At 45.5% G+C, this 23,434-nt stretch overlaps 1 long non-coding RNA gene across 1 annotated transcript; it reads left to right on the plus strand.

Annotated features, from left to right (window-relative positions):
* Positions 1 to 12,505: 12,505 nt before the first annotated feature.
* On the plus strand, positions 12,506 to 18,062 carry LOC146199472 (uncharacterized). Its single transcript, XR_014705083.1, has 4 exons — positions 12,506 to 12,987; positions 13,653 to 13,737; positions 14,853 to 14,961; positions 17,742 to 18,062. It is a non-coding gene; the product is annotated as an uncharacterized LOC146199472 (long non-coding RNA).
* Positions 18,063 to 23,434: the final 5,372 nt, after the last annotated feature.

Consider the following 23,434-nt stretch of genomic DNA (forward strand, 5'->3'; position numbering starts at 1 on the left):
GAGGCGCAGCTGCAGCTGCTGTTAACAGTGTGTGCAGAACATCTAGCTACACTAGGACTGTCCTTCAACCCCACCAAATCAGCTGTGCTCCGGTTCTCGGGCCCATCCGACGCCAACCCTGCAATACTACTGCCCAACGGAGACAACATACCGCAAGCAACCCAATATCGGTACCTGGGAGTACAGCTGTGCACGGAAGGTGACATATACATAGCACATGAAAAACACCTAAAACTGAAATCCACCCGTGCAACTAGCATCCTACGCCGACAATGCCTGTGGGGCTGCAACCGATATGTGTTGGTGCGTGACCTGTGGAAGGGGGTGCATGTGCCGGGCCTGACCTTTGCCAACGCCATCGTGTGCCTCTCTGCCCCCACAAGAGATTGGCTCGAGCGCGGACAGCGCGAAGTGGGCCGGATAGCGCTTGGCTGTCACGGTCGAGTTGCTGTTGAGGCGATCCAGGGCGACATGGGATGGTCGACCTTTGAAGCCCGCGAAGCTCACAGCAAAATCTCATATGAGGCGCGCCTACGCACCATGAAGGACATCCGCTGGGCACGGAAGGTGTTCCGCTATGTACACCTAAAGGGCATCCGCACGCGATGGTGTACCCGTGTACAGTCCCTGCGCCGGAAATACGGCTTCTGGTCGAGGGTGCAGCCACAACGCATCATCATCATCATCATCATGGCACACAGACCTGCCGCATCGGAACCAATCAGCTTGTGCGCCCCGCCCATGAGCGGTAGAGGGCCACGGTGGCGGTTCGCGGATCACGGTATGCTAAATCTCTCTAATATACAGCCCCCGTCTCGGGGATGCTAGCTGTCGAATGCCCAGCAACAGAAATGCAGCAACAATATATATAGTTACGCAAGGTAACCAGAGTATCAGATACAAAGGCTCGACAATGTCGGGCGTTGTTTCGAATTTTAAACCAGATTCATCTAAATGAAACTACTATAACTCTTGTATTATGAAATTGGTAAAGCCTGTGCATTTTTAATATTCATTATTTTTATGCGTCTTCTTCCTTTCGCTGGACCTTTGTGTTCCTGCACTTAAAGCTATTGCGAAGGCCCACCCGATGTGCCGAGTGCTCAGTGACCTAAAACCTTTGCGGTCAGGCCTCAAGCAAACTACTGTATATTGTGCCATAGTGTATATATTTCTTTTTTTACCTAACCTGTCCTTTCTCCCTATCGCTCACCTCTTTGATTTCCTCTACCACTTCCTCGCGATCCCTTTATTTCCACCGCCCCAGTTCAGGTGCTTCAGATATCAGACAGCAGATACAAGGGCTGGCAAACACTTTTTTATTCCTTTTTTATATATAATAAAAATAATCACATACTACTGCTGCTACTTAGTTTCGGTTTTTATATTTTTCCTCCGTTGATTTGCGGTCCGAATGCGACCGGTCCCGTGCACAGAAATAACAAAAAGAAGGCGCCGTTCGACCCCTCAGCGGGTTGTATGAATTTATAGTGAAATGCCATTTGGCCAATTTGCAACGCTCCTCATTACTATCGGAGATTTATAAATAAGCTTTTGTATGGACTGAAGTGCCAAGTTTGTATGCGTTGTGTGGACGCATTATGTGATTTTCGGGAATGACTTCGCGGGAAATCAGTGCCGTTTAGCCGCTTTTATTGAATGTACTGAGAGAGCGTGCCTCGCACTGAACTGTATATGAGAAGAGTCGCTTCGGTACATACCATATTACTGTACCATTTCTGTACTGCTTGACAATTGTGGCGTCGGACCCATTCCGCAGAGCTTATATAAATTTATATTGGGTTTATGATATTGCTTTCCGTGCCTGGTCTCCAAGTTTGCTCACAGCCTATCTTTCTTACAGAAATATATCTGTTTCAGGTCTACTCCTGAATGCGGTTCCGCGTTTCGCCAGTTCAAGTTACTGCTAACATCGAGACCAATATTGCGTAATTCCTGGCTAACAGCACCAACTTATTACTGGGGGCAAGCAGTCTCTGTGGTAAGTTCTCATATTTTTCTGGCATCTTATAAAACAATAATGTTTTGTAAAACCTGCCCAGAAGTTGATCGGATGCATGTATTACAAGCTTTAAAGAACAATTAAAGTATTCAATTTTCAGGCCATGAATACTGAACTCTGTGCACTGAAAAGGAAAAGAGTTTTCTAGAATTAAAATTTTCAGGCAGACATTGAGCTAAATCTGTAGTTAAAACAATGTTGGAGGTGATAGACTCGGTTAAAATCGGATTTAACCGAAAAGGCGTAGTCTTAATCCTGCTATGAGTGCATTTTCTAACACTTTTTTTTTCTCTTGCTGGCATCAAAAAATGTGTCAACCTAAATATGCTCCCAAAAGGCTCTCTAATAAGAAAATCGATCGAAAATTCCTTGTTTCTTATCGCTCATCCACTCATAAAACTCTCTTAACTGGCGGTGATGTGCATATCTTTTATTTGAGGGGGAAAATGACAATAGATATATTGATCCCAAAATACTATAGTTTTCCAGACGGTGCTATATACTTTGAGATTCCATACAAGTTCATGGAACTTTTCCTAACGTTTATGTTGCATCTGGTTCTGGTTCATAGGATCAAACTAGCAGGGCAGAATAGACGAACATCAAGCACTTCAAAGTGATACTTCCAAGCTGAAAGAAATAATGCTCTAGTCATGAGCATTGCTGAGAAGGGTGCCTGAAACATTTGCAAGATATTCTAACATGGCTTCGTTTTAAACTCTTCACGGCTGCATTATGCACCTTTTGTATACGCACCCTTCGGAAGTAATTAGTGTAGTGGCTGTGTACGGCTTTGTACACTATCGCTAGCTGCGGGAAAAAGAAAAAAAAAGGGGGGGGGGGGGGGCAGGAAAGCGGACTGAGGAGCCCAAATCTAAAGGCATGCATATGAAAGCACCAGGTTCTTGCTCGTTCGTATTTGTTCCTTATTCCAAGTTTTGTAGAAAAGTTTCCGCGCGAAAGAAGAGTGCAGCAAATTCTAGGAATCGTCAGGTACGCCCGCGGGTGGTGATTGAATCCAAAATACTTGAACCCAACAGACACTGAGGAAGCTCGCGCGGAGTACACTTGCGCGGGAGAAGAACGCTGCGTGGGAGAAGGTCTCGGCACTTGCGCGTGCTTTTTATTATTCCAAAGAATTTCGACAGTTGATGGATGAATGCCATCGGGCAGAAGCTTCAGAAAAAACAGCGTACCAGTCTCTGTTTACTATTTTGCTTCCTCTGTCCGCTCGTGGAGGTGTAGTTTTCGGGGAGGATGAGATGGGGACGGGAGGGAGGGAGAGAAGGTTTGCAAACGCATCAGCTACGACAACAGTCCTGTACTCGCTATCCCGCTCCCAAACGGGCCCGATAAAGGGCGCGAAGAAAGTAAGATTTATTGCTGAACGGCGAGCGGTTCAGACTCACTAGTAGGCTGCTTTGGGAGCGCAGTTTGTAAGGGATAAGCCTCATGGATGCGCCCGTACGCGGGCGTCATAAGAAAAGCCGCGCGCGCGGAGAAGGAAAAACGCGCGTTTCGCGCCTGTTTTCGCGCGCGATTCTTTCTGAGACATCTTCTCCTCCCATTCGCCTTCCAAAACTTCATTTTTTCCCTCCATGCAAGGTCCTCGCTCGTCTTACGTGTTAGCGCTTCTCCGATATCGCCATGGGCTGGCTCATGCTTAGCACGTAGAATGGCCGCTCATACAACGCGTCTTAGCACCATGAACACTCACTCACTGGCATGTCAAACATTGCCGCTGCGAGCATCGCGCACCGCAGAGTTGCTTGAGCTCGCTATCGCTCGCGTGGTGGCGACGTCCTCTAAGGCATTTTCCCTTCTTCCAACCTCCTTTGCTCGTGTATCGCTCCGCGTCTTTTGATGCCTGGGAGAAATGAAAAAGTGGAAAGAAGACGCGTTTGGGTATACAGTGAGGCATACACTCTATCACCGGCCTACGCCTGGTGCTAGATGAGCTGCGTGGCATTGAGTGCGGTTATGGACTGAAGATAGCGCACCCGCTCGCTGTTCTCCGCATCGCTAGCTGCCTGCTTATACTTTTAAGCGCATGACACCGTCGCCGCCGCCGCACTTGTGTTGGAGGAAATCGCGAAAAAACCTGCGTCACTTTGAGCGCATTAAAATATATTCTTTGACGCAGCAGCGTTCAGTAAGCTTTGTTGAAATTCCCGAGTTTCTTTCTTTTCTTTTTCCGATAAGCTTTTCAAGCCCACGCAGAATACGAAAATGCCGCTATAGCGTTCGCTTGAGCGCAACGATCGCAAGCGGGCTCGTAATCGCTCGGCAAGTGGTTTCACCCGCATAACCTGCAGCTAGCATGAGGAAAGCGAAAAATCCGAGGGTGCTGGCATGAGGAGGGGGGGGGGGGGGGGGGGGGGTTATTCTTTGAAGAAGCACCCGCAAGATTGGTGTTCGGCCCGCTGTGAAAATGCATTGCTCGGCGACGCTCGCTTTCTTTCTCTGGGAGATTTAGAGCGAGGAGCTGAGCTTTTCTACGCTCCGTTCAAACCAGCGCCCGAGCTTTGAAGATTTCTTGAGACGAATTTATCTCCGCTCTTGTAAGTGACCTTTTACTATCCATCTCGTTCTTCAAACACGATATTTAAGTTTATCTACGCTATATCGAGTTTGCTAAAAATTGTGATTGACGAGGTGGTTGAATTTGTGAACTACGAGACGATAACTGCAGGAAAGTGTGTGCCTCGCCGCTCGTTGAAGCTTCGCCAGGAACGTCGTGATCGAGTTCGGACCACATAAAAACGTCTGTTAATATTTTGAAAGAAAAAAAAAAGCTAGAAGCTGAGGGAGATGATCTTGTCGAGACAGTGTCGGGGCATGTAGCGGTTTGAGCTGCAGGAATGGTTGCACAATATTACATATGTGAAGAATCAATCTAGATAGTACATAGCCTTAATAAAAACGTTTTCACCCTGATGAAATGCTAATTTTATTGTATAGAAGCTCTTAGGGTATGTAACGTATGCATGCGCTTCACATATGCATACAGTGTTACAGTCGTGCAACGGCCTTCAGAAGACTGATTGGATTAGCATCGCGAGCAGTTTTGTTAATTAATAATATGGTTTAGTACCTACTATAATACATATTCTGCAACGAACTCGCCATCATGTAGTTGGACCGCATAACAGCATAACAGCTAGAGCTTGAAGTATAACTGAAGTGATTTGGAAATAAATCAATATCCAAGTAAACAAAGCCATCCGTCCCTAAGCATTCAGCTGTTCACAAGGTACGTTGATCTTCTAGCTGACCAAATGTGGCCCCATCTTATGGCCTTCCTTGGAATCAAAAGGCGTGTGCTTTAGCGATAAAGGGATGGCATGGTTGCATCAATATGTGAATACTACATGCGGGTTTGGGAACCGCCGCGTTGTTACTAGTCAGAGTGGCTTGGGCGCTCGACTGCTGATTTAAAAAAAATGATAATCCCGGCTGTGGCAGCCGCTTTTCGCGGGAGGCGAAAGGCAAAGCACCATTACGTGTACTTTGCAATGTCAGAGCACGTTAAAGATCATTAGGTGGTCGAAATCTTCTTCTTTTATTATTATTATTATTATTATTATTATTATTATTATTATTATTATTATTATTATTATTATTATTATTATTATTATTATTATTATTATTATTATTATTATTATTATTATTATTATTATTATTATTATTATTATTATTATTATTATTATTATTATTATTATTTGAGTCTAATCTTGCAAAGGAAGCTCGGCGAAATAGCAGCCCCAATAGCACTTGGCCTTTTAGACATTCCCCTAAATATTGTACCAATCAAGGGCCAGTTAGAAATCGAGATTCCATTCGGTTTCGTTCTAGAGACGCTTCCATTTTGAAGAAACCAAGCATTGGGGAAGGAAACGTTATCACGCCCTATTGGAAGTTCAGCAGGTACTCGGGAGCTCACGGATCGAAACCAAAGATGCAAGGAGATATGCTTCGCACACCTGCCTCTTGCTCCTCCGCCGAAGAACGTTGCTCGGAGTAGCATAAAAATGGTTTCGGCGTAACAGCACGCACATGAAGATGCCACTTTGTTTTCTAGAAGGCATGCAGCGGGTGCGACCCGCAAAGCCGTTTTGTTTGACGTGTACATGTTGCCCGTTGTGCTGGATAAAAGAAGTGGGCGCACCTGCTGAAACAAAACGCGACAGATGAGAGTCGCGCAAAGGCGACATCACAGAGGGCGTTCTTCTCGCCGAGGTCGCATGCAAAGAGTGGATCCCTTCCCCTTCCCTCAAGAGAAAATAGTAAGAATGGAAACGAAATAGTAGTGATGGAGGGAGGGAGGGGGCGGGGGGGGGGGGGGGGTTGAATAAAGCCGAACCGCATAAGTAGAGAGGGGGATATAGCTTGGTCTGTTCGTCCAGGCCAGAAAAACGGTCTGCCGCTGCAGGTTCTATGTGAAAAACTAGACTGTGAATAACACCCCAACGCGATGCTAAAGAAAGAAGAGGGGTAGAAGTGGAGGGAGTGATGGGAGGAAATAGGAGTAGTATAGAGTGAAGGCGCTATTTGACGGGTCTTTGTACGCGGCTCTTTTGGAGGTGTCTCTATACCTGGGACACCCATTGCGGAACTAAGAGCAACACACTATTCCGCATACATATGCACCCATCGTCCTCGACCAGCTGACACGGGGTGGCAGTCGTACGAACTCTCGCGCGTACACTTTGTGGAGGCAAAAAGCGACGCGCCGTCTGCGTCAGCTGGAGCTCGATGATGCAGCAGGCAGTGGTCGGTCGCTCACGCTCTGTCCGCAGCATTGCAGCGCCCGGTGGGAGGAAAGAAAGCGGTGGATTGCTGAAGGGGTGTCTTTGACAATGCGGCCGCATTTAGCGTTCCTTGTGTAGGTTAAGTACCAAGAATTCACGCCGCCACAATATGGGCGTAACGAGTAGCGAGCGGCTGCGGCTGGGTGAGAGGCAAATTCACAAAGGGGTGCCGGGGGTCGCGCGGGGGGCAGGAACTCGCTTTGCGTGGCCAGAGGTGTGTGTTCTTTTCTCTCACAGGTGCCACGTCAAGCAACACGTATGGGACCCCCCTTTTCTCGCTCTCTTCCCTTCCTTCTTCTCAGCCTGCGTCCGCGCCCTCCAGTCTTGCACTTAGTTATTCTACCCGCGACTCCGTTTTGCCACCTAACGCCAATGGAGGGACAAGCGGACCGGCATTCATGCATGACGGCCGAAGAATGGCATCGGGGTGCACGACACACTTATTTTCGCGGGACTTCGTCGCCAGGAACAAGGCGTACTCGCAAGCCTTGTCCCGTGGCTTGACGCCTTCTTTTGGCTGATAGACGAGCCGTGGGGGGCTTTACAAAAGTGACAGAAAATGTTCTAAGATGGCAATTTGTGTCCTTTGTACAGAGCGGCGTGTTTTTGTGTGTATAAAACGTGGTTGTATAGCTTAATTGGGCTAATTCTGGATGCGAAGAGCAAACGTCGTGCACAGTCGAAATGGCAGCGGTGTGACATGTGAAGTGTGCACTTTTAGGTTGGCATTCATTCCTTCGCAAGCTTCACAAAAGAGAGGTGTTCTATTCCATCTCTCAAGCATAAGAGAGAGATCTGGAAAGTTCATCGTATCTTAGTTCCAGTCGCGATCTCTATACAATCGAGGTGAGGTGAGAGTGCACGACGCCGATAAGAATGGTGTATTATTTACTTGAAAGGGAAAAAGTCTCATAAACAGCTACAGCATCCTAAAATACTATACCTGATATTTAGGACCTTTAAACCTTTTTAACAAAAATATCTTGCCGTCTTCTGTAATACCTCAGTCTTGCGTGCGGTCTCAGTGCTCATTGAGGCTGATGTTAATCGAATATCCAAAGGTCTATGCATGCCACTGCCACCTCAGAGTGATTTTCAATATGTACCGAGAAAAAGGAGCAACCAAGTACAGACAAATTGATTGAGTGGAGCTCTATGCACACCCCTGCGCTATAGTGGAGACTACACGATCCGCTGCAATTATTTTTTTTTTTTTCTGAATAAAAGATGCACCTGAATAAATTGTTCGGACAATATTCCAAGAATATTAGTGAAGCTAACCTATGCATAAATTAGAAATAACTGCTTCACTCTCAGGAAAAGCTGACGTGCAGTTTTGTCAAAACGCGTGGTCCCTGCACTTTTGCGCAAAGGTGCACACTGAGTGGAAAGGCAAGTAATCTATAGGCTACGCAGGTACATAGGAGTTGTACAGCCATTCAAATATTCTTCAGCAAGAATTGTTCGCACTGGTTGGTTTGTTACTTGTAAAGCCATAGGAATTTGCGCAAAACGAAGAAATAAAAGCACGATGCACCGAAAAACGAGATGACGAAAGCAGCGCTCGTGACCAAAGCACGGGCCCATAAATCCTGAGCAAGCGCACTTCTTCAAAGAAAAGTTGTTAATGTACCTATCATTGGTTTAAATATCGCAAAATTCTACCCTACCAATCATTATATAGGCAGATCTTTCCTCAGTACATTTGTAGATTTCTTTTATTGTCACAAAACGTGCTGTTGGTCTCTGCCAGTGTCAAGTGGTCAGCATAGCGCACTGATTTTAAGAGCAGGACTCAGCTGTACACATGGTCAGAGAGCCTTAGTTAATCCAATCAATATCAACATACCATTCACTTACAAAATTCCACAGGAGGAAGGAGGAGGAAGATGAGGAGGAGGAGGAAAGGCAGGGAGGTTAACCCGTAACAGCCACCAGTTTGCTACCCTGCACTGGGGGAAGGGGGTGAGTGGATATAAAAGTTGTGAGAGAGGGATGGTTGAAGTTAGTACAGTTACATCACAGACATATCACATCACATCACGTCACAGTCATATCACGTAACATAACAGCAAAAGCATAGTCTTTCTATTAGGCCTGTGCTTTTCATAAAGTGGAGCAGTGCCTGGGAGGACTTCACCGCAGACGATCGCCGTGGCCATTGACCTAAAATCTTAATTTCAGTCAATGGGCGTCCATCTAGATGCTCCAGCGTACGTACGGCACAGACACTGTCTTTCCTCACTGTATATAGGGCATCTCACAAAGAATCGGGCCTATAGACTCGTCGCATCCACAGTTTGTATACATGCAGGGCTGTTTGCCATGCCTATCATAAACGAATACGAGTTTGTGAATGCTGCACCAACCCACAGCCGGCAGCGCAAAGTTTCTTCGCGTCGGGTTAGGCTAGGTGGAAGCCAGAGCTTCAGGTCAGGGTCCAGGGACTTTAAGCGGCAGTTCGCAAACTGGCCAGAATTCCACAAGGAGAGTGTGTGTTCCCGCGCAAGTGCGCGAAGCCTGCCCGCTGCGTCTGCCCTGGAAAAGGGAATCAACACACAATCGCCGTCTTGGGGGGCTGTTAGTGCGACCTCGTCCGCCCGAAGATTGCCCGCTATGCCGCTGTGTCATGGAAGCCATTGGAAGATGATGTCATGTCCTCCATTAATTGCACAGTGATGAATTTGTCATATCTCCGCCACGAGTTGTTCATGGGCTCCACGACGAAGAGCCGCTTTTAACGCTTGCAGGGCTGTTTTTGAATCTCTGAAAATAGGCCACCGCGGGGGGCTCTGCTGACTGATATGCCTAGTTGCGACACGAAGAGCGGTTATTTCTGCAGCTGTTGAAGAAGTCTGGTGAATTGTCCTAACTTTTATTTCTGTATTAATTGAGGGTATGACCATGGAGCCTGAAGAACTCACGGCATTCACTGAACCATCGGTGTAGACGTGCAAACGATTTGCATGGTGCTCATGGAAGTATTCAAGAGTGATTTGTTTTAGTTGCTATGTGGGGGGGGGGGGGGGGGGGGGGTCAGCGCCTGTGCTGTCTTCCTTTGTTTCGTCCTGTCTTAGCGTTGTTTACACCATGAACATTACCCAACATGCCCAACTTTCTACTCTTCTGAAACTCAAATCATTTCTATATCAATACTTTCATGAATGTATTTACATTTTTCTACATCTGCCACAAATTATTTAAAACCGAACCGCGTCGGTTTTCTTAATTAGTCGATGTGTGAGCAGGACAAAGTTTAGCAGCAGAATTTCGAAGCGTATCCGAAGCTTAGAATTAATCAGGACGTTCATAAAAAGTGTACCTTACGATATTGCCCAGTTGCATCTCAATTGTTTTGAAAAACATACTGATTTTCTATGACTGTTTTATAGCAACTGAATGCGAACACCGGAAAAACTTGAATTGGAATTTTTTACTACGGTAGCTTAAACCATTCCCATCAACATCACAGTGCCTTATAATATTCCACAGCTGCCATACACCCCCTATAGTATCTTGGACGTGTCAGTGCTAGCCCTGACTGCAGAAATACTGTCTTCTGAATAGGACTGGGATCGTCGCTTTATAACAGGTTCCGTCAACCACATAATGTGACATGAGCTGAAATTTTTTCTATGCCTTAATCATTTTGCTAATGGCGTGAGATGAGTGACATTGAGTTGCTTAAGTCGATTTCATGTTAAACTCGATTTCAAGATGAGGTAGCAACGATGAGCAATCGAAGCACTACGTAGCTCTTACGCGGATCCGTCAAGAATTAACCAATGAACCAGATGCCTTCTACGCTGCATATGCTCGCAGACTTGGCACCTCGGAGTCGCATGACGTTTCCAGTATTCAGAAAGTGTATATACACGTGGGCAGAGTTGGCGTCAACACACCATCATGTCAATACGCTAGTGGGCACACTTGAAAGCAACAGCCTCCCTCTCCTTCCCTTTTCGTTTATCCGATGAAGACGCTCAGGAGGTTCAAGAATTGGGAGCATGCACATATCCTATGTAGTCCACTCGAAGCACCACACGTAATGCGGGCGTATGCTTAATTCATTCAGCCTCACCTCATCTCGCACCTCTGAATACCCCGTCCCGTAGCAGACCCGGGAACCCCCATTGTGGTCGCGTGAAAAGCGCAAATTGGGTCGTGGCCGGCGCCGCGTCAGTGCCATTCTCCCTGCAGGTGAGGGCGCCACCAAAAGCCACACCGCGGGTCGGGCCCCTTATCGCTGGACGCGGCCAGCGCTCAACTCCCCGACAAACGGGGGGAGCAACAAGCAGCCCAGCGGGAGAAACAAGCCCAGCAGGGAGGGTGGCTCCCCACTGGCGCACAGGTCCCTAATCCCAAACCGCAGCCCAGTCACCGGAAGACAGGTCTGTCGCTTCCGCCCGGATCTGTACAGCAGGGAGCAGCGCCCGACGGCGTTCTTGCTACCGCGCCCAGGAGTGTCGTGCCACGATAAGGTGGCTTTATTGTGCGCTTCCAGCGGCTCCCGCGTTTGGAAATATTGAATCTCGCTGCCCCGCTTCACCGATCCTCCTTTTTCGCTCTTTCGCGTGTGCGTGTGTGAGGGAGCGAGCGAGCGACTGACTGAGGCGCATTCGCTCGATCGCTCGCTGTGGCCAGAGCGTGCTTTAGCCCCGCGCGTGAATGTGAATGGCGCTTGCTTGCCTGTGCAGGACCGCTGCTGTAGTAAAAAGGAAGCATAGGAAGCTTGGGGGCTGCGTAAGGTGTGAGCTGACGCCCAACAGCTCTATGGGCGCTGAGTTGCCCACAAAGCCGGTGCATTCTTTCCTTCTGGTGGCGCGTCGTCCGCTCAATGCTTTTGTCCGCGGTCTCTTCTCCACCGAAATAGAGAGGAGCATGCTGCTGCCAAGGGTGCTTCAGCCATTGCTGGCGCGCGCCCCCTCACAGAAAGGAAATACTCAGGAGTAAAATTTTCTTGGCTGTCGTTTATATAGGACTTATGTCTTGTGCACGAATAGGAAGGCGAGATGCGCACCTGCGCCAAGGCGCTTGCTTATCGACCTAATAAACTTTCTTAGAGCGCAGCTCTTAGGGGCCCGTTCATGAATTGCGAATCGTTGGCGTAGTGAGATGGCGCAACCGACCACCTGCCAGCCATGGTACGTAGTAATAGATGGAAGTGCTACCTGTCATGGCAACAGGTGGCAGAGTGGAGAGAAAGAAATCCTTTCCAAACATGTAGTCTAGCCCTAGAGAGGGCGAAAGGCAACGAGTGGCTGGCTTAATAGTTTAGAGGGTGTGCACTCTAAAAAAAAGAGTGTAAAAGGAGGGTAACTTCGGGATTTATGCTATCTGAAACCGCATGGCTTAAATATACCCTGCGCAATCACCCGCACGGAAGACGTTAGTCTCTCTCGCATGACTTTACACCATTTCGTCCCTGCAGCTCAAGCAAAAAAAAGTTTGCCGCTTGTTTCTTCTTTTTTTTTTTATGATGGTAACCGGTTTCAAGCTGGGTGCGGCTGTGTTCCTACTTCCCGTCCGATGTCCTTTCAAGAGCTACCACAAAAGGACCCCTCGTTTTTCCCCGGAGGAGGTGGGGAATCGTCGAAAGTTGGGAGCATCTTATCTTCTTACAAAAAGCGGTGCCTCCCCCCTTCACCCCCCCCCCCCCCCCCGACACCCGTCCCGTCTTTTGACTCCTACGCGAGCTTGACCGTGGAGAGAGCAAGGCCGAACTCAGAACAAGGGCGGACAGACAAGTGTGTACGCTGCAAAACAGGGAGAAAGGGGAGATGAGGGGGGAGTGGTGGTGAGACGAGAAGCGAAGCAGTTGCTTTTTAGTTTTGTTGCTTTTATTCTCAACGCAGCGTCACGTGTTCGTAGTTGCTTGAGCCTGCCTGCGTTCCCTGCGACTCTGCTAGTCCGAGAAGACGACGACGGCGATTGCCGCACGAGTCAGCGTTCGTGCTCTTTGTCGTTGGTACTCATCTGTGTTTTTAGAAAAGTTCGGTTGCTCTCAGCGATTATTTCATCGAGTGCGCTCATCGATGCCTCACTATGAAACGACTTCGTGAAAGTGTGAACTTCGGAATGAAACGGCGGATGGCTGGTCGTCGCGGTGGTGGCGTTCCAACGGATCCTTGGCGCCAAATTTCAGCCGCGCATGTAAGTGACGTTTTACATTTCGTTTTACGTGTTTTTCTCTGCTATTTAACTTGGCCTGAACATGTTTTGTTATTGCTTACGTCCGCGACGCTGCTTGTTTGTCTGTGAAACGGCCTCTGAGCACGACGTCTTGGATCCCAACCTGAGCATACCACTCCCTCAGTTCAGACTGGAGGAGCGGCGCATCCCAAAATTTTTAGATGGTCACGACCTTTTTGCGGGATGTTAATGGTGCATTTTTAGTCGTCTACGACGCTCACAAGCATATCCCGCGGTCGAAAGTATGCGTCGACGAGCGCTAATGCAGTCCCGGTGATACGCATTGACGTGTTTGCATGCCGCATTATTTTTGCTCGCTGCCTACAATCGATTTTGATCGTCTGTTGTTGCTGCTTTACGGGAACGTTGCCATAAATGCGGGAGAGCATGCAGGGTGATGGGTTAAGTTTACGGTTCTTTTGCCAGCAACTTGTACGTTCGAAGGCAGCGCGCTTGATATCCTAAAGTCACGCTTTCAGAACGCCGATTTAACCCCGCAGTTTTGAGCTGATGGCGTCGAGACCAGAGGTGGGACCGAGCCGATTCGTGTACATGTATACTGTCGCAGTGACGCAATGTGCAGGAAAGACATTTCTCACGCTTTTTTTTTTTTTTTTTCGCTGCAGGCTCAAGTCCTTCGTCTCGTCTGCGCAAGAACGTAGACTGTCGTTTCTTCAAAGAATTTGAAACTGGTCTCTGCTATCCGTGCTGGTAAGTCCAAAGCATTGTTTCCGTCCAGAAAGGGGCGTTTAAATTGACACGCGCACTTTTGTGGCACATATTGCTGATCACTGACATCTGCCTCAATGTATACTGCTTGGGATTCTCGTCGGAGAATATTTATGTCGCGTGCCATGTGTGTGTCTCCTTGCGTGTTGCCATTTTCGCTCATGCCGTGCAATATGGTGCACGCCCAGACAGTGACTTATCAATTGAGTTTCATTGTGTTTGAGGGCGTGTGCGAGTAAATGGTGTTATTTAACTTGCTGATCACTTATGTTAAAAACTGATAATAAATATTGGACTCGATCAAATCACTTAACAAGTGAAAAATCTGGGTTAGCTGGTGATCAGATGTCTTCAGCATTGAAGCAAACCATGTGTCACCCCTTCTCTGCTTTAAGACTGACTTTCTTTTTGTAATCGGTACATAAAAAGACCAGCGCAAAAAAAAATAATAATTACGGGGACAAAGGAACAAAAAATGACAGGACGGGCACTGAAATACGTTTTGTGTTCCTTTGTACCTGTTTTCTTTTTTTTCGCTGGTCTTTTAGGGTGTAAGTATGAACCAACTGGCCCAAACAGCTATTTTGATTAAATGTGCTAATTTTCGTTAGCGAGCTAAGGAAAATTTTTATATCACTAATATTTTTCATTTGGGGATTTGCTATAGTTTCTACTCAGCTATTTCCATTCTGAACTTTTCAGCCTCCTGACCCATAGAAAGGAGGCTATGCCTGACCAATAACAACACATTCTTTTCCTTCTGTAGTTTCTGTTGTCAGACATTGTGTTATACTCATTACTACAATTCACTGGTACTGAGACATTCCCTCATTGAAGTTAATGTGTATTGTCATTGTGCTAGCAGTTTGTCATAAATCTGCTATTCTAGTTTATTTAAGCAGTTATTTCGACTGTAAAGAGGTGGCAGATATTGTTACAGATATATCTAGGAACAGGAGTTGTAGCTTTTAAGCTCATTGTCAAAATATTTGAGTCATTGTTGTGGCATGTGTGGTGCCATTATTTTTTGTACTATAGTTATGTATGTACTAGTTACAAGTATCATGCTAATGTTATGAATGATACCTTTGCTGCAGCGTACCTGCCAGTAGGAGGAATACGGTGTAGAAGTGCTGTTACTCCTGCTTCTAAAGATCAACCTGCTTTCTTCAGCGCTGGACGACTACTTACGGCAAGATTTGTGTGGTATGTATTTTTCGACATAGCTGTGGCATTGTGGTCTGTTCATTGTTGCTTTATGTCTATCAAAGAGCATATTTTTTGATGCTGAGGAGCAATAGCCCTGGCATTACATTGATTTTGGAACCATTCAGTGCTATTGAGCAAGTTAGCAAGGGAGGAATTATTTCAGTATGTAATCGATCTGAACATGTTGACTTCTTTTTATTGAGTGAGCTGTTAATGTATGCCTCTTTTCTTTTTTTCTTCAAAACCTAATATTTAAATTGTTTGCACTTGGTTCTCAGCAGTAAGGTTATGTTCTCTGATGGGTGTAATTTTCAACAACTCACATGCTCTTATGTTGCTAGGTATGTCCACAATAGAATGAAACTAAAAATGAAGTACTGCAGGTGATATGTAATGGACGGTATTTTAGCACTTTCAGCTTTATTGTTTCTTTTGTGTTCTTTATATTGTTTTGTGCCATTTGTACTCAGCGTATTTTCCTTGTGTTCCACCACTACCATTTAACAAATATATATATATATATATGCCCCCACCCCTTATGTCATGTCTATGGGCCTATAAAGGGAGAATGAATGAAATGAAATTTGCAGTACAATTAGAACTGGATTGTGCAGCACAGTGGACATGTCTGTGGTAGAGGATAATGGTTGAATGGCTAATCAACCAAAATTGACTTAACTTTTGCATTTTAATTTTAGGGGACAGTATTATATACCAGAAATGAGGGTCCCCAATATTATAGGTGAGCCCAGTTCTTAAATTTTCTGAAAGAGCAATGTAGTTCAAAATACTGAACAAGGAAAGGCGTATTTGAAAACTATTGTCTTGCTTTCCCACATTGCATGTAAAAAATGTTGCTGCACTTGGTATTGTTGCCAGAATCATGTTAGCTTCTTCTGCATCATCAAAAACACAAAATATGTCTATATTATCTGAATAAGAAATGTCAGCAACACCCTTTTTTAGTTATGTAATGTGGAAAAACCAACTTACAAAGCTTTTAAAGGAATATTTTTGATGCTCATTATGTTAGACCACATAGATGATTAGGAGGGTTTTAGGCCTAGGCTCACTCATTAATAGCCTTCAATTTTGCAGTTTTCATATTGCCTCTTATAAACAAAAAGAATAGATAATTAAGTCTAATCCTGAAGCTGTACCAGGTACCCAAAGTCCACATTGCTGCACAACCCACCGGCAGAGACTGCACGGGTGTCTCTTCATAGTTTATGATTTGCAATCTGTAAAGGTAAAGAACATAATCTTCGAGAAATTTGTTGTAAACACTTTTTAATAATCATTCTTGTATAATATTGGTCAGCATTTACAATTTCATTAGTTAGGCATCTAAAGAGATAAGCAGTTGACAGTTCTGGCAAATTGCAGTTTATGAGAAGTTTTATTCCTGCTGCATGTGCTGCGAGCATTACATGAAACAGCAATACATAGAATCTCAAGCTTTGTGGTTTGTTCAAGGAATTATAGGGGTATTGAAGTGTATTGTTTTTTGCCTCCTGAGCAAGATAATGTAGTTTTGAAGTGAAACGGCAGTCTCGAGAAGTTTTTGGCATCGGCATAAGCTGATGTGTAGTGTGAAACTAGCAATGAACTTATGTAAAAGTTGCATTTTATTGTCATGCTTTACATAATTCTGCATCTGTGACATCACTGCAGTAACGCACATGTGCAGAAGGTGCTTTGGATGTGCCTTGCTATCATTGCTCTTTTAGCATGAAATGTTCCATCTTTCAGAAGTGGTATCCCGCATTTTATAAGGCATAGCCTCTGTGGTATATTCATGCCTTTTTCCAGGAATGTAAACTGCACTAAAGGCAGAAACAATAGAATGGCCTTAGACATACCCCTGCAGGAGCAAGCTCTGCAGGAACAAGCTTCATTCGTTATATTCATGAGAAATGACAACGAATGCAAGAACAAAAGAACCTCCCCCCATCCCTCCTCCCCCCCCCCCCAAAAAAAAAAAAGAAGAAGAAGAAGAGATTTGCAGTTGTCACTTGTGATGGATGATCAGATGACTAAAGACAGTGTAGTCTCAGGAAAACATTAACACTATAGGCAACATAAGATAATGTCATGAAGGACCAGAGACAGTGTTTTCTAGGAGGGTGAGACCATAGTGACTAGAAACAAGACCACTGGTATGGTCAGGTGTGAAAGCAAACTATAATGTTTGGGTGTTGGAGTGGAAACCAGCAAACAACAAAGGTGAAAGTGAAGGTGATAAAACAAAGTTTAACATAAAAAGCTAATGATAAAAAAAAGGAGAACTGCACATATGAACGAGTAGAGGGAGGGGTTTTTAAATCACATCTTTTGCCTTTATTAGGCTAGCTTCTATTTTATCAATATGTTTTCATTCATATTTCTTTAAATAACCCTCTGGGTAGTCCAACATCAGTGATGCCTATGGCTTGACCCTGCTCCTAACAAGAATATGTCTCATTGTGTATTGTGTCTTATTGAGCATATTGTCAATTTTTTCTGAGATTGCAATGTGCTAGTTGTCTATGTGTATGTTAATGGCACAGGTAAAGCTCAGATTTGGAGAATTTTCATTGATCTATATATTGTGTGATTTCACAATTCTCATTATATAAACACTTGGAAGCCTGTACTGGTGCACTATTTCCATCTGTCTTCCTTTTTACTTGCCCTTTGTGCAGTGTTATTTTTATATGTGAATTAATTACTCCATAAGCATGTTTTGTGAGACTTTCTTCGTGAGTAACTGATTACAAGTTCTCTTTTCTATGCAGGTCAAATACGTGGTACATCCCTGCCCTGACTGTGCGGAGAAGATTATCCAGTCCCTTGCTGCAACTTCGGTGTATAATGAGGTAAAATAAACACCATGGTATGTTATCTTAACCGATTGTTCTGTAAATTCTTTTTGTTCACTCTGCAACATAACTTACGGCTTGAATACAACATGACACAGCCTACCTCACCTGAAACATTGCTCACTGTCACACTCCAGACGACACAAAGATATTGCAATGTTTCAACATAATCTTTCCTTCCAGAAAATCTTGAAATGTATTGGTTAGCTTTATTCCTGCTTCCAGTGACCAAGTTTACGATGCAGATTGGTAATAGTACTCTTGTGTGGATAGCATATATATACCACAAGATGATGCTTAGATACCCTATGTAATATGGCATTACTTTAAACTGCTTGGAGGGCAACGTTATCCTTCTCCTGGTGGTATAAGCTTGCACCATAAAGGTGCAAAACTTTGCGCTCTTTGTCGTAATATAAATTTATACTCTAAAATGGTAACTTTGCACCTGTACATACAGGATAAGCTTACGTTGTCAAGGTGCAAACTTGCACCTTTGATGCAAGGGTATGCTTATGCCATCGACAGACTAAAACATAGGCCTTTATGAAAGGTGCAACGTTATGCCTAGGTAGAATACAGTTACACTGCTTGTGAAGGTGCAAGTTTATGCTACCAGAAGCGTAATGTTACACTACATGCAATGGTATAAATACTTAGTCTTCCAAGACACAGCGTAACCTTACCCCAAAAAGGTGTTAGCTCAGCGACAAGCAGTTTACCCCCCAAAAAGACTAAGATCACACCTTTTTTTTTTAGAGTGTGGCTAGAGGGACGAAATTCGCCTCCCGAAGCATAGGAGGCCGATAATGAGAGGTAGAGGAGAGGATGCGGATGGATAGATCACAGGACACCGGCGCGAACGATGAAGGTAAAAACGTAAGGTGGAAAATGAAGAAGGGTACGGCGGTGGCCAGAGACAAGAAAGGGTAAAGATGATTAGCCTTGATAAAAACCTACTGTGAAAGCGAAAGCTTCATTACTAATGGTTACACGTGGTATTTACAAAAGAAGGCGGGTAAATGGAGCAAGAAAATTCGAAAGATGCCAAGATGAAAAAGAAAGCAAAAGGGGAGAAGAAGACGGGAAGCAAGAAGATTCGGAAGACGCCAAGGAGAAGGCTAAAGAAGAGAAGAAGAAGACGACGGGGCGCATGAACAGTTGGGACCTGCGCCCGGCACGGGGACCTTGGCTTTACATGGTGTATCGAACCTTTCGCTTCAAAAGGGTCGTACTCAGTGACAAAGACACTACGTATAACACAAGAGATCCATGCACCTAATAAAGAAACAAAGGTACGCTTCCAGATACACTGGACACAAGATAATGCTGAGAACGCTGAGCAGAGAAATGTTGACAACCTCACACGTCAAATTCCAAACACTAACGCACCACCCCCAAGCTAACTTTTGATGCCCGCTCCGTGGTCCCCATGCATCCTAGCATCCTCTCTGCGGAAAGGTACACGTGCCCTCATACCGCCGTGCACTTATACCCTCTCCCTAACAACTTAACTAGACTGGAGGAGGTATCCTTTATAAAGATAAGGGCTGGTGCGGTCCTTACCCCGTCGGTCAAGTGAAGATGGGACTCCCAAGACATAGGACCGACCACCTGACCGAAATATTCTACACCGGCTGCAAAGTTCGCTATCTGCTGTGGACTTGTAAAGGATTGAGGGCGTTAAGGACACAGATTATTCAGGAAGTAGGACTGTCAGCGACGAGGAAGGAGGATTACCCCAAGTGGATAAGGGACAATACTAAAAGCAAAAGCCTTCTCCAGTTTTCGGCAGAAACGATTTGCATATCTTTTTATAGTATGCCATGGTAAGTTAGCGAAATAAAAAAAAATCATCGGGTGATGAGTAATATTAGAGCGACTGCGTTAAAGGCGCCTTTCAAAGGAAAACCCAATATTGGTGTTTGCACCTGGCTTGTAAGCGGCCGTGAGTTTTCAGGTATTTATTCCTCAGAAAAATCAATGGAAGTTTTTCGGCGTTTAATTTGTTTTCGAGAATCAGCGTTTATCTACTAGTTGTACCGATCAAACTATAAAGGATGGGATTGTCGGCGAGATATTTCTCAACGTTTACTGAAAGGGTGATGTAAAAGAGCATCAATGGTTTATTATCATTGGTATACAAGCACCAAGCTCTTTACCTTGTTCATTCAATTGTGTATAAGCCTGCTTGTTTTGACAGCACCCACTTCGAAAATTCTGATGCAGCAGCAATCGCCGACGTGTCAAAAGATGGTCGCAACAATATTGGCTAATCGCGCGCAGTTAGTTTGCAAAGCAATAGAGTGACGGCACCAAGATTGAAACTACGATTAATATTTTTCAGACTGAAATCCTCCCGCAATATCAGTCACTTTCTGGGGTGCGTAAATTCTCTCGCAAGCACGATCCATTTGTTCAACAATGTGAACGGGCAATATTTGGGCCACCTTTAAACTGCAAATAAAATTGGGCGCTGCGGTTGATGCTAATAAACATCTTGTTTGAGCATCTGATAGAATACTGTACAAATCCAGCGAGGCACAATCTCAGATTATCTCTCATGTTCATTACGATTTCAGCGTTTCAATGACCTTCTCCGGGTTTCTAATTCAACTTCTTATCCAAGACGATGAATTTTGCACCAGAGAGAGGCGCGTCGTGTATAGGAGATTCTTCTTCAAATGAACTTGGTCATAACATACGAGAAACGAGTTAGATGCATATCAGAGAAGAAGTTAGCTCTAACACTTGGACGAGGGCAGAATGAAGTGATTTGCGGGAGTTTTTGTGGATATATAGTTTCAAGTGCTTCCGCTTTTGTCTCGTTTCTGTTACGGCGTCTGTGCTTTAGAGAAATGTAAAAATTCGGCGAAAATGCTTCGCAGTGTAACTATAACAGCCTGAAAAATAAAGCCATCATGAAGAACTCACAGTGCAAACAGTCTTGCGGTACGGGTGGCATTTTACGTAATGTGGTAATTTATGAGTGCATAATACCTCTTTGTGAGATTATGTGTGAGATGAGTATGTATAAGGTAATGGAGGTACACATTCAGGGATCAGTGATTAAACGAGTAACAAAGTTCATGAGCGCGCATGAAGATCTGTGGAGGTATACCCACAGACGGGCGACATTGGTCACGTTACTACACCTTTAAAGGCCGAGCTTAGGTGTCCCCGGAGTTCTTCCGCAGTGACGCCCGTTTGCGCCGTAGAGAAATGAGCCGCTTAGGACGGGTATGACGAAGCTGGGCGGTGTCGCCGGCATCATCTTCTTTACGACAGTCGAGTACTTGGAAAGGAGTGAGTGTCAGTTGAAGGATGGTTATATGTGCGAAAAGTAAAGATTTGGCTTTATTACTTGCATTCATGTATACACGTCTCCCTCAAATAATTCACCTCTGCATATTGCGAAACCAAAATACATAGCCTATCGAGAGACGCGCTCAGATTTCTATATTACCTAGTACCGGAATACCTAATTCTTTTTTCTGCTCATTATTCATCTTGTATAATCCATGCAAAGATGTAACTACGCTAGTATAGTGGAAAATGAGCGTGCTTTCGTGAACGCTCCCCAAGCATTCGCTGCAGAAAGGAGGTGAGAACACATCCCAATTTCTCCAATTGAGTTTCTGCAGCCGCTCGCGTGTTTCTCTCGCTTGGAAAACTCTTGCTATGAAAGAGAGCGTTCCTATTCGCGGTGAGACCTCTTCGCTGCCAAACCCCGGCTGCACTTTAAATGCACAACAGGGTGGATAATCATTCGACTTCCTCTGTCAGCAGCCGCCGAGGGCTTCGGACTCAGTGAGGAACAGCAGCGCTTTGTTGTTCGCCGTCTGGGTTTGCTTCCGGCGCATTCCGCCAGTTTCCAGCATGAACCAGCGCGCCATTCAAAAGCGAAATACGATATTGGTTCAATATACTGGTCCTTTATTTTCGCACAATAACAACCAAGGGGTAGCAAAACCACTTATAATGAGCCCGCGTACCCTCCGAGGCGTATATACATACGCACATACATTGGAGTATCGAGCCATAATTATAAGCCCTTTGTCGGCCACAGCGTGCAGAGACAGCACCGGGACGCAGCCGGCGAGAGAGGCGTGTAAAGAGAAGTACACAAACAAGCGATCCTCGTCCGGAAGGAGTGCTGTTGCATGCGTGCAGCCCAAACGGAGACTTGCACAAAAGCCGCCACCGTCATCCAAAACAGCAAAGAGCTCGGACTCCCCACCAAACCGACGCGTCACTCGCTGCTGCTGTTGTTGCTGCTGTCAGCCAGTGTGCTCGGGCGCGCTACACAATAGCAGCTCGAACACAGAGCTGACGCCACTCGCTCGCTGCAGAGACAAGTCGATCTGCAAGCCGTCGCCCCATCGCTTCCCGGTACGCCGTTGTTTGGCTACAGACAACGGGGCACTGACTGCGGCGGTGAGGGACAACGGCAGCGTCAAAACTGGGCGGCAAGCGACAGAAAAATTCAATTTCTCCACCTTCCATTGTGACGTGTGCGCGGACTACTGATGCTGCAACTAAGAAGCAGCCGCGCAAGCGACGCGACAGCTAAACGCGCGCACGATCGCGCCTTGTATACGTGTATGTATGTAAAGACCGCACCATGTAAGCAGGCAGGACAGAAGCCGCTGCCTCATGACGTTTATAGTTTCTTTCTTTCCTTTAGCATTTAGGGAAGCAAGCATGCTGGGGTAGGTGGGGAGGAGAAGGAATGAGGAAGATGAGGGGAAAAGAGAGGAAGGAAATGGGCGTAATGCATTCGGTTCCGCAATTTTTGCCGATAAATGCAAAAGCTTTTGGCGCGTTTCCGTAATCGCGCGCATACTGGGGTAACGCGCTTTTATGCGGGAAAAGAAAAGAGAGAACTCGCTGTAGAATGACTTTGTTGCAGGAAAACCTGAACGGTGGGAGAAAAGGCATTCGACCACCTGAGACTCGTGAAAAGGGTTTTTCTCGTCCGCAGAAACAGTGACAATGCGTATGCAGGCAGGGAATCGAATACTATCATGGAGGCCGCGTTTGCATGCTATGCTTGCTGCTAGCTTGAAAGCATGTAACACTCGCTGCCCCGATTTTTAGAGTGGCTGCAGATGTATGCTGATAGAAGAGGAAGGCAAAACCAGCTTATAATCCTTGCGTCTTAGACTTTTTTTGTTGATCTTGCCATGGCCAGACTTTCTTATGCTCCTCGTTAGAAAAAACGAAACCGATTACTATTCTTTTTTTTTTTCTTGCTTATTTGGTCAAAATGGAGGGCTTATGAAGAGAAAGCAAGTGGTGCACGGGCTGTGCACCACTTGCTTACTGTATACATCGATTATAAAACATAAGGTGCGCTGAAACATTCTTTGACGGAAGCCGCCCTACTTTCCGATGAGTATACGCCATTTGCGCAGGAACGCTGACATTTAGCGTATGTTCTCGAGAGCCCTTCAAAGAAAACGGAAAATCGAAAAAGCGAGAACAATAACAGCCTTGTTTGACGGAAAGGTCACGAATGTGCCTTATTCGCAGTTATATTTCAACACTCAAAACAATTGGGCGTCTTACTCCACCTCGTTGTAGGCACGACATCACACATTTTAGTT

This window comes from Amblyomma maculatum, chromosome 2 (genome assembly GCF_055883805.1).
Source record: "Amblyomma maculatum isolate TAMU_Amacu chromosome 2, ASM5588380v1, whole genome shotgun sequence".
Lineage (NCBI taxonomy): Eukaryota > Metazoa > Arthropoda > Arachnida > Ixodida > Ixodidae > Amblyomma > Amblyomma maculatum.